Below are 11,360 nucleotides of genomic sequence, written 5' to 3' on the forward strand. Positions count from 1 at the left end.
CCCTGGTTACCCGGGGACTTTGGGATCGTTGTTCGCTGAAGAGCTGTCTGTGTGACAGCACTCCAGCGACCAAACAGCGACGCTGCAGCGATTGGCATCATTGTCTAGATCGCTGCAGCGTCGCTTAATGTGACGGTACCTTAACAGTTCTTAGTTGCCCCTGCTGGGGTGCTGTGTCCTCCAGGTTTTGGTACAGCCAGCTCTCAAGCAATTTGGTGCACTTTCCAGAACCCTATTTCTTATGTTCCTTTCTCTGGCTGTCTCTCTGCGCTGGCTTCGCCTCTCCTGTCCTGCGCCTAGTCCTGCGCGCTTAGTAACCCGATATTTACCCTGGTTACCATTGTAAAAGTTAAAAAAAAACACTACATACTTACATTCCTGTCACGTTCCTCAGCGTCAGCTTCCCTGCGTCCCCCTGTGTCAGCGCCGGCCGGCCGTAAAGCAAAGTACAGCGGTGACGTCACCGCTCTGCTTTCCGGCCAGCGTGCTTACACAGTGCAGGGAAGCTGAGGCCGGGGGACGCGACAGGAATGTAAGTATGTAGTGTTTTTTTTTTTAACTTTTACAATGGTAACCAGGGTAAACATCGGGTTACTAAGCGTGGCACTGCGCTTAGTAACCCGATGTTTACCCTGGTTACCCGGGGACTTTGGGATCGTTGTTCGCTGAAGAACTGTCTGTGTGACAGCTCTCCAGCGACCAAACAGCGACGCTGCAGCAATCGGCATCGTTGTCTAGATCGCTGCAGCGTCGCTTAATGTGATGGTACCTTAACAGTTCTTAGTTGCCCCTGCTGGGGTGCTGTGTCCTCCAGGTTTTGGTACAGCCAGGTCTCAAGCAATTTGGTGCAGTTTCCAGAACCCTCTTTCTTATGTTCCTTTCTCTGGCTGTCTCTCTGCGCTGGCTTCGCCTCTCCTGTCCTGTGCCTGCCACACAGTGTCCCAAGCCAGCAGCCGCGGATCTTGTCGGACGGTTTGCATTGAATCCCCCTGGACCCTATATGGCTGCCTTTTCAGCGAATGGGTCCAGATGTGGCTGTGGCACATACAGATACCACAGCCTCCGGTTAGCTAGCTGAGTCCTTAGTTTCTCCACTAGAATGGGGCCGGTCTCCTTGCCTGCGACCTGGTCCCTCCACTTCTGGATACGAGCCCCACGGTTGGACTTCTGACTACCTGTGCCTCTAGGACCCATTCGGTCTCTTCCTTCTTTGGCTGCCTCTCTCTGGGAACTCCTTCCTGTCTGTTTCAGTCTTTCTGTCTGATAGTAGCTGCAGACCTTCACATCTGCTCAGCTCCACTCCTCTCACCAACTCCCTAACTTTCTAGATCTTTCCTGACTCTTGCTGCCTGAAGCTCCTCCCCTACTCTACTTACCCCACCCACTCCTCCAACACCCTTTCCTATCCAGCTTGGGATAAAGCCATCCTCCCTAGTGTTGGATGCAGGTGTAGGGTTCTGTGCAGTGCCCCCTCCTTACCTGAGAGCAGAACACCACACCTCTGGGTGAGGTGCAGTACTTTGTGGTGACTGGACCTTCAGGGGCGCCACATACCCCCTCCCCCCCCCGTTAAACACAGCACGTCCTCGGGCCGGAACAGGGCAAACAAGGGTTAACAAACATGCAAACATTTTAGTAATGCATTACAACAGGGTAATCAGTTAAAAGGAACTCTTCTTCCCTTTATGGAAGGCACCTTAAACTTGAACGTTATCTACTATATAATTGTCTAAGGGTCACTTCCGTCTGTCTGTCTGTCTTTCTGTCTGTATGTCTGTAATGGATATTCATTGGTCACGGCCTCTGTCTGTCATGGAAATCCGAGTTGCTGATTGGTTGTGGCAAAACAGCCACGACCAATCAGCGACGGGCACAGTCCGGTGGCAAAATGGCCGCTCCTTCCTCCCCGCAGTCAGTGCCCGCTCCATAATCCCCTCCAGTCAGCGCTCACACAGGGTTAATGGCAGCATTGACCGCGGTGTAACGCACTCGGTTAACGCTGCTATTAACCCTGTGTGACCAACTTTTTACTAGTCATGCTACTTATGCAGCATCAATAGTAAAAAGATCTAATGTTAAAAATAATTGAAAAAATAGTTATATACTCACCATCCGTCGGCCCCCCGGATCAGGAACAGGCCTTTCCCGCTCCTTGCGATGCCTCGGTGACGTCTCCATGCATTGCGGTCTCGCGAGATGATGATGTAGCGGTCTCGCGAGACCGCTACGTCATCATCTCGCGAGACCGCAATGCACTCTTCAGACCGGAGCGCGCGAGGAGCGTCGGTAACCGCTTTGATCCAGGGGCCAACGCAGGGTGAGTATATAACTATTTTTTATTTTAATTCTTTTTTTAACAGGGATATGGTGCCCACATTGCTATATACTGCGTGGGCTGTGCAAGATATTACATGGGCTGTGTTATATACTACGTGGGCTGTGCAATATACTACGTGGGCTGTGCAATATGCTGCGTGGGCTGTGCAACATACTACGTGGGGTGTGCAACATACTAAGTGGGCTGTGCAATGTACTGCGCAGGCTGTGCAACATACTAAGTGGGCTGTGCAATGTACTGCGCAGGCTGTGCAATGTACTACAAGGGCTGTGCAATGTACTGCGCGGGCTGTGCAATGTACTACAAGGGCTGTGCAATGTACTGCGCAGGCTGTGCAATGTACTGCGCAGGCTGTGCAATGTACTACGAGGGCTGTGCAATGTACTGCGCGGGCTGTGCAATGTACTGTGCGGCTGTGCAATGTACTGCGCGGGCTGTGCAATGTACTGCACAGGCTGTGCAATGTACTACGAGGGCTGTGCAATGTACTGCGCGGGCTGTGCAATGTACTGCGCGGGTTGTGCAATATAGTACGTGGGCTGTGCAATGTACTACATGTACTACGCGGGCTGTGCAATGTACTATGCGGGCTATGCAATATACTGCGTGGGCTGGGCTATACACTACGTGGCCTGTGTTATACACTACGTGGCCTGTGTTATACACTGCGTGGCCTGTATTATACACTACGTGGCCTGTGTTATACACTACGTGGCCTGTGTTATATACTGCGTGCATGGTACTGCGCGGGCTGTGCCATATACTCCATGGGCTGTGCTATATACTCCGTGGGCTGTGCTATATACTACGTGGCTGTGCTATATACTACATGGCTGTGCTATATACTACGTGGCTGTGCAATATAATACGTGGCTGTGCTATTTACTACGTTGGCTGTTATATACTACATGGCTGTGCTATAAACTACGTGGTCGGCCGTGAACAATCAGTGTCAGGCGCAGTCCGGCCGCGAATTGGCGCGGGATTTGAACCACGCTTCGCTAATTGGTCGCGGCCGGCCGAATCCTGTGAATTCAATGTATTATTCTAAAATCTTCATAAATAAACTACATACATATTCCAGAATACCCGATGCGTTGAATACCCGATGCGTTGAATACCCGACGCGTTAGAATCGGGCTACCATCTAGTTTTAACATAACTATCAAGCATAAAACATGGAATAAGAGATTAGCACATTTTAATACTGCTTTCAATGAACTCCTCTTCTTTGAGATCACCAAATCAGTCCTTATTAAAGGCAATAACACATTAGCAAAACACTTTCCTACTAAGTTCAGTAAAACATTTATAGAATAAGTGCAATAAAACATTTGTATGGCAAGTGCAGTTCAACAAGCTTTAGTGGGATCCCTTCAGTCAGTGTACTATGGGGGAAACCTCCCAAAACCCCCCACGTAGGTTCTGGGCGTGACTACAGCGCATAGCTGGTCTCCATCTAGGACCACATCTTCGGTCACGCCAGACGGTTTTAGTTCTGTGGTACAACATTAACAAAAAAGGTTCTACCCACACTAAATAAGTGTAGTAAAACCAATAAGGAGCACCTTAAGAAGTGCTAAGCTAACTATTTACAATGGAAAGTTTCTTGATCACTCTCCATCCATGATCATAGTGTCTCTTTTACTTTTAACCTTTTTAGGTAAATTAACTATTTACAGTCACATGCTATCTTTTGCTCACTTCTGCTATTTCCAGAGCAGTACATGGTGCTGGCTACTCCTTGGTCGGGAAAGTTCAGGATCAAATAGCACAACGGGTGCGCCATACAGTGCAAGTATAGTGGACTCTACCACCGGTGTAAAGACAATTACCACCACTTACTGCAGTGGGCCTTGGTCAATGTGCTGGTTCTTATGGGCTTGGGCCTTAGCCTGTACGTTCCTCTTCTCCCGCTCCTCCTGCCAGGCATTCCTTTCTGCATCATATTTTGCTGGCTGCTGCCTGCGATAATCCTCCTGCGTGATGGCCGGGTTTTCCCCTTGGAGCTCGATCATATCAGCCCCCTGGGGGCTGGGGTTATCAGACCCTAAAAGAAGGGTTTGGTGTTTGTTCTCTCCTTCAGGATGTTTTCCTTAGGCCAGTACTCTACCCCCTTGATAACCAATAGGTAAAAGATTATAATACTAGATACAGGATAGGACCATCCCGACAGGGTACTCCTTGTCGCGGTGGGAAGACTTTTACACTTTTTTAGTTTCTGTCTCCAGCAATAGTGTTATACTTGCCAGTAAAGCATTGTTAAAAATAAGCACCAAAAAACAGGAAGTTCCTGTCCACTTCATGTGGCTAGCTGGAGAACATGGCAACACAAGCCTCATTCATCCATAAATAAGAACACGACAAAACTTTAGTGGAAAAAATATGGCCGTGATGTTTATTTTTGGGTAACTCAGCAATAAATAACAGCAAAGAGAAGGAGATCCAGCTCAACGAAATAGTGAAAAATCCATAGTTTATTTCACTTAAAATATAGTGAAAGGACAAAACATCAGCATACAAAAAAATATTATAAAACCAAGGTCAACGCGTTTCCGGTGACTAAGCACCCTTAATCATGATACCTGGTACAAGACATGTCTATACTTTTATACTAGTATCCGGTTATCGCTCCGGTGCTGCAATTGGTGGAATTGTCTAATCAAGCAAAAATAGACACACATGATAATGGAAGCAAGACAAGCTTGATAGAAGCACAAAAACAAATGTTTAAGTTAAACAAAAAAGCAGAGAAAACAGAAATAGCATAAGATACAAAAACTATATACAAAATGAAAAATGAAATAACATTACCATAATCATTGAATAAATCCAAAAATATAATGGTAAAATAATATGTACAGTGTCATATGTTGTGAACCCACATAACAATATAAAGCTTGAGTTGCTAGATATTATTTGTAAACCCTCGGAATACTAATAAAATGCCCTAGTACCTTTATACATAGCGGGTTCACAAACAACTATGAAAACAGCCAAAATAGGTTGGAGCAAGTAGGTAAAAGCACAGCTGCAGACGCCGTGACAATGTAACAGCAGTCGGCAAACAGGGGGAAACAAAAGGGCAGATTGATAACTATTAGCCTCACGGAAGAGTCGATAATTATGCGGGAAATACAAACTACAAATTTAGTAACTAGATGTCAAAAAAGCGCCTTCATTGTTTGCAAACCCTCGGAATACTAATAAAATTCCCTGATACCTTTGAAAGTAGCAAGCTCACAGGCAACCATGGATGGAAAAACAAAACAATCAATGGCAGAGATCTCCCAAACAGGGAGTTGAAACAGCTGAAATAGGTAGGAGCAAATAGGTAAAAACACAGCTGAAGACGCCGTAACAATGTAACAGCGGCCGGCAAACAGGAGGGAACGGAAGGGAAAATAGATAGCTATTAGCCTCACAAAAAAGTTATTGATTATGCAGAAAGTATAAACTACAAATTTGGTTACTAGATGTTAGAAAAACAACATCCTTATTTGTGAACCCTCAGAATACTAATAAAATTCCTTAATATCTTTGAAAGTAGCGGGCTCACAAGCAGCTATAGATAAAAAAGCAAAACAATCTATGGCAGAAATCTCTCAAACAGAGAGCTGAAACAGCCAAAGTAGGTTGGAGCAAAATGGGTAGAAGCACAGCTGAAGACGCCGTGACAATGTAACAGCGGCCTGCAAACAAGGAAAAAAAAAAAAAAAAAGGGGCGAGTAGATAGCTATTAGCCTCAAAAAAGAGTCGTTTATTATACGGGAAATATAAACTACAAATTTAATTATTAGATGTCAGAATAGTAACTTCATTGTTTGTGAACCCTCAGAAAACTAATAAAAGAGCATGAGATCTTTCCTTTTATTTAGACCATGTGGAATTCTTGTACCAAGTTTAAAGATCCACCATGATTCCCTGTTTCGCAGGGTCACCTCAATGTCTCCTCCTCTAAATGGTTTATGAATTTTTTCTATCGCATAAATTTTAAGTGACTCAAGGTTAGAGTGATGATAATTAATAAAATGTTGTGAAACTTGTGAGGTGTTCCTATTAGCACTAATATTTTCAACATCATAAATATGTTCACGAATACGTGTTTTTAAAGACCGTATGGTACTCCCCACGTATTTAAGATGGCATGCCATGCACTCCATGATGTATACCACATTTTTGGTGTTACAGTTCATGAAAGTCTTAATGGGATAAACATTTTGATTACTGGCATCAGTGAAATTATGGCATTTACCCGAAAATTTGCAAGTTTTACAAGCCATCGCACCACATTTAAAAAAGCCTTTCGTGCTGAGCCAATGAGAGGGTTGCGCAGAGTGGGCATGAAGAGAACTCGGAGATAAGCTCGAGCCTAAAGAGGGGGCTCTTCTGGACACAATTCTGTATCCATTACTCAAAATTTGAGCTATATCAGCATCCTCCTTCAGAATAGTCAGATTATTAGTCAAAATTTTCCTGATTGTATTAAATTGATTACTGTACTGGAAGACCACAGTGATTGGATTTTGAGGAGATAAACTTTGATTTTGTTTACTATGGAAACGAGGTCGTCGAGCGACAATTTTTTCTGCTCTTTTTAGATGCCAGTCACTGTAGCCTCTCTGCACAAGTCTATCCTTTATGCCCTCGATCTCTTGGGAGTAATCTTCCAGTGTGCTACAATTACGTTTTGCTCTTACCATCTCCCCTATAGGAATACTTTTGATAGTATGTTTGGGATGGTGACTGTTAGCACGCAATATTGTATTCCCTGCTGTAATTTTCCGGAAAGTAGAAGTAACAATTGGGGTATTAGGTATCCCCTTTAGATTTAAATCTAGAAACTCTATACACGTGTGGTCTTGGCGTGAAATAAATTTAAGATTGAATGGATTGTGATTGAGATAGTTTGTTAAATCATGTACGATAGATACATCAGAACTCCAGATAAATATCAGGTCATCAATGTACCTACCGTACCAACGTATACAGTCTTTAAATGGATTCTCATCATTATATATGTAAGATTCTTCCCACCAACTCATAACCAGATTGGCAATGGAAGGTGAGTATTTGGCACCCATTGAGACACCACTGGTTTGCATGAAATATATTTGGTTAAAGCAAAAGAAGTTTGTAGTCATGAGAAAAGAAGTGACCTCTATGACATAAGACTGTAAATCTACGGAAAAATCACTGTACTTTTGCATGTGAAATTTAAGAGCAAATATAGCCACTTCATGTGGTATAGAAGTATATAACGAGGTGACATCTGAAGTGATCCAAGAAAAATTAGACTGCCATATAAACCCCTCCATGAAATTCAGGACATCGGCACTATCCCTAAGGTGCCCAGGTGTTCTCTGGACGAGAGGCTGGAGGAGCAGATCTAGCCACTCTCCCAGCCTCTCACCCAGAGACCCAATACCCGACACGATCGGCCTCATGGGTGGTGGATATAAGTTTTTGTGGGTCTTAGGTAAGGCATACAGAATTGGAGTTACTGGGTTAGCCACCCTGAGATAGTCATTTTCTTTTTTGTTGAAAAAACCCATACTGAACCCTTCATCTATAAGATTGAAAATTCTATTCTGTATTAGTGCAGTGGGGTTAGTGGACAAGCGCTTATACACAGTAGGATCTGTAAGCATATCATTGACCCAGGTGATGTAATTAGCCTTATCCATCACAACAACTGACCCACCCTTGTCAGAATTTTTTATGACAAGGTCATCATTATTTTGTAGTTCCTGTAATGCCTTCTGTAGCCTAGGTTTGAGATTACTACTGTGCAAGCGTTTATTCCGCACACTTTCAGAAAGGCTCCTCAACTGAGACTCTATCACATTTTGGAATCTGTCCATGGCAGGTTTACGTGCCTGAACAGGATAATAATTAGGATTAGGCACTTTAATTATATTTTTAGGAATAAATGAATCTGCATTAGCCTCTAAACTTTCATCCTGTAAATCTGATAGACACATGAGTGACAGTTGATCTGAAAAATCGAGAGACCTAAAATCATTACTTTGGGGGTTGATGTTACATTTTTTCTCTGTTGTATCATCCTTAAAATGCAATTTGAGAGCAATATTTCTCATAAATCTATTCACATCACAAATTGTGGAAAAAAGATCAAAATTGCAGCTTGGTACAAAATTAAGACCATGTGATAAGAGTTCTAATTGGTCATCTGTAAGGGAAAAGGAAGACATGTTAACAACATTAAAATGTCCTAACGTTGACGTCTGAGATGATATCTCGGAGGATTTCTGTTTACTTCGATGTTTCCTTCCTTTTCTTCGATAGACCTTCTTCTGTTGATAAATGGGGGTTTGCTTTTCTTGAAATAGGAGTTTTTTGCACTCTGTGCAGGTTCAGAATCTGAGTCTTCTGTGACTCCAGTTGAAGTGTCCAGATCAGACGAACTGAAGGTGACCTGTCTCCGCATACGATTTCTGTAGGTGCGGTTTCTGTGGGGTTTTAAAATAGATTTATACGGTTGATTCGTTTTATCCCACCTCCCCCACTCATAAACCTGATCATTGGCATAGTCATAAAGGTCCCGATCCAGCTTGCGTTTCTTCATATCCATGATGGTTTCTTCTGCTTTGGAAATTTTAGAGTTGCTGGTGTTAATGAACTCGTCAAATTGTGCCGATGTCATTTTATCCTTTGCCTCCTCCTTTAAGGATGATACAACAGAGAAAAAATGTAACATCAACCCCCAAAGTAATGATTTTAGGTCTCTCGATTTTTCAGATCAACTGTCACTCATGTGTCTATCAGATTTACAGGATGAAAGTTTAGAGGCTAATGCAGATTCATTTATTCCTAAAAATATAATTAAAGTGCCTAATCCTAATTATTATCCTGTTCAGGCACGTAAACCTGCCATGGACAGATTCCAAAATGTGATAGAGTCTCAGTTGAGGAGCCTTTCTGAAAGTGTGCGGAATAAACGCTTGCACAGTAGTAATCTCAAACCTAGGCTACAGAAGGCATTACAGGAACTACAAAATAATGATGACCTTGTCATAAAAAATTCTGACAAGGGTGGGTCAGTTGTTGTGATGGATAAGGCTAATTACATCACCTGGGTCAATGATATGCTTACAGATCCTACTGTGTATAAGCGCTTGTCCACTAACCCCACTGCACTAATACAGAATAGAATTTTCAATCTTATAGATGAAGGGTTCAGTATGGGTTTTTTCAACAAAAAAGAAAATGACTATCTCAGGGTGGCTAACCCAGTAACTCCAATTCTGTATGCCTTGCCTAAGACCCATAAAAACTTGTACCCACCTCCCATGAGGCCGATTGTGTCGGGTATTGGGTCTCTGGGTGAGAGGCTGGGAGAGTGGCTAGATCTGCTCCTCCAGCCTCTCGTCCAGAGAACACCTGGGCACCTTAGGGATAGTGCCGATGTCCTGAATTTCATGGAGGGGTTTATATGGCAGTCTAATTTCTCTTGGATCACTTCAGATGTCACCTCGTTATATACTTCTATACCACATGAAGTGGCTATATTTGCTCTTAAATTTCACATGCAAAAGTACAGTGATTTTTCCGTAGATTTACAGTCTTATGTCATAGAGGTCACTTCTTTTCTCATGACTACAAACTTCTTTTGCTTTAACCAAATATATTTCATGCAAACCAGTGGTGTCTCAATGGGTGCCAAATACTCACCTTCCATTGCCAATCTGGTTATGAGTTGGTGGGAAGAATCTTACATATATAATGATGAGAATCCATTTAAAGACTGTATACGTTGGTACGGTAGGTACATTGATGACCTGATATTTATCTGGAGTTCTGATGTATCTACCGTACATGATTTAACAAACTATCTCAATCACAATCCATTCAATCTTAAATTTATTTCACGCCAAGACCACACGTGTATAGAGTTTCTAGATTTAAAACTAAAGGGGATACCTAATACCCCAATTGTTACTTCTACTTTCCGGAAAATTACAGCAGGGAATACAATATTGCGTGCTAACAGTCACCATCCCAAACATACTATCAAAAGTATTCCTATAGGGGAGATGGTAAGAGCAAAACGTAATTGTAGCACACTGGAAGATTACTCCCAAGAGATCGAGGGCATAAAGGATAGACTTGTGCAGAGAGGCTACAGTGACTGGCATCTAAAAAGAGCAGAAAAAATTGTCGCTCGACGACCTCGTTTCCATAGTAAACAAAATCAAAGTTTATCTCCTCAAAATCCAATCACTGTGGTCTTCCAGTACAGTAATCAATTTAATACAATCAGGAAAATTTTGACTAATAATCTGACTATTCTGAAGGAGGATGCTGATATAGCTCAAATTCTGAGTAATGGATACAGAATTGTGTCCAGAAGAGCCCCCTCTTTAGGCTCGAGCTTATCTCCGAGTTCTCTTCATGCCCACTCTGCGCAACCCTCTCATTGGCTCAGCACGAAAGGCTTTTTTAAATGTGGTGCGATGGCTTGTAAAACTTGCAAATTTTCGGGTAAATGCCATAATTTCACTGATGCCAGTAATCAAAATGTTTATCCCATTAAGACTTTCATGAACTGTAACACCAAAAATGTGGTATACATCATGGAGTGCATGGCATGTCATCTTAAATACGTGGGGAGCACCATACGGTCTTTAAAAACACGTATTCGTGAACATATTTATGATGTTGAAAATATTAGTGCTAATAGGAACACCTCACAAGTTTCACAACATTTTATTAATTATCATCACTCTAACCTTGAGTCACTTAAAATTTATGCGATAGAAAAAATTCATAAACCATTTAGAGGAGGAGACATTGAGGTGACCCTGAGAAACAGGGAATCATGGTGGATCTTTAAACTTGGTACAAGAATTCCACATGATCTAAATAAAAGGAAAGTTCTCATGCTCTTTTATTAGTTTTCTGAGGGTTCACAAACAATGAAGTTACTATTCTGACATCTAATAATTAAATTTGTAGTTTATATTTCCCGTATAATAAATGACTCTTTTTTGAGGCTAAT

Source organism: Ranitomeya imitator, chromosome 2, assembly GCF_032444005.1.
Source record: "Ranitomeya imitator isolate aRanImi1 chromosome 2, aRanImi1.pri, whole genome shotgun sequence".
Classification (NCBI taxonomy): domain Eukaryota; kingdom Metazoa; phylum Chordata; class Amphibia; order Anura; family Dendrobatidae; genus Ranitomeya; species Ranitomeya imitator.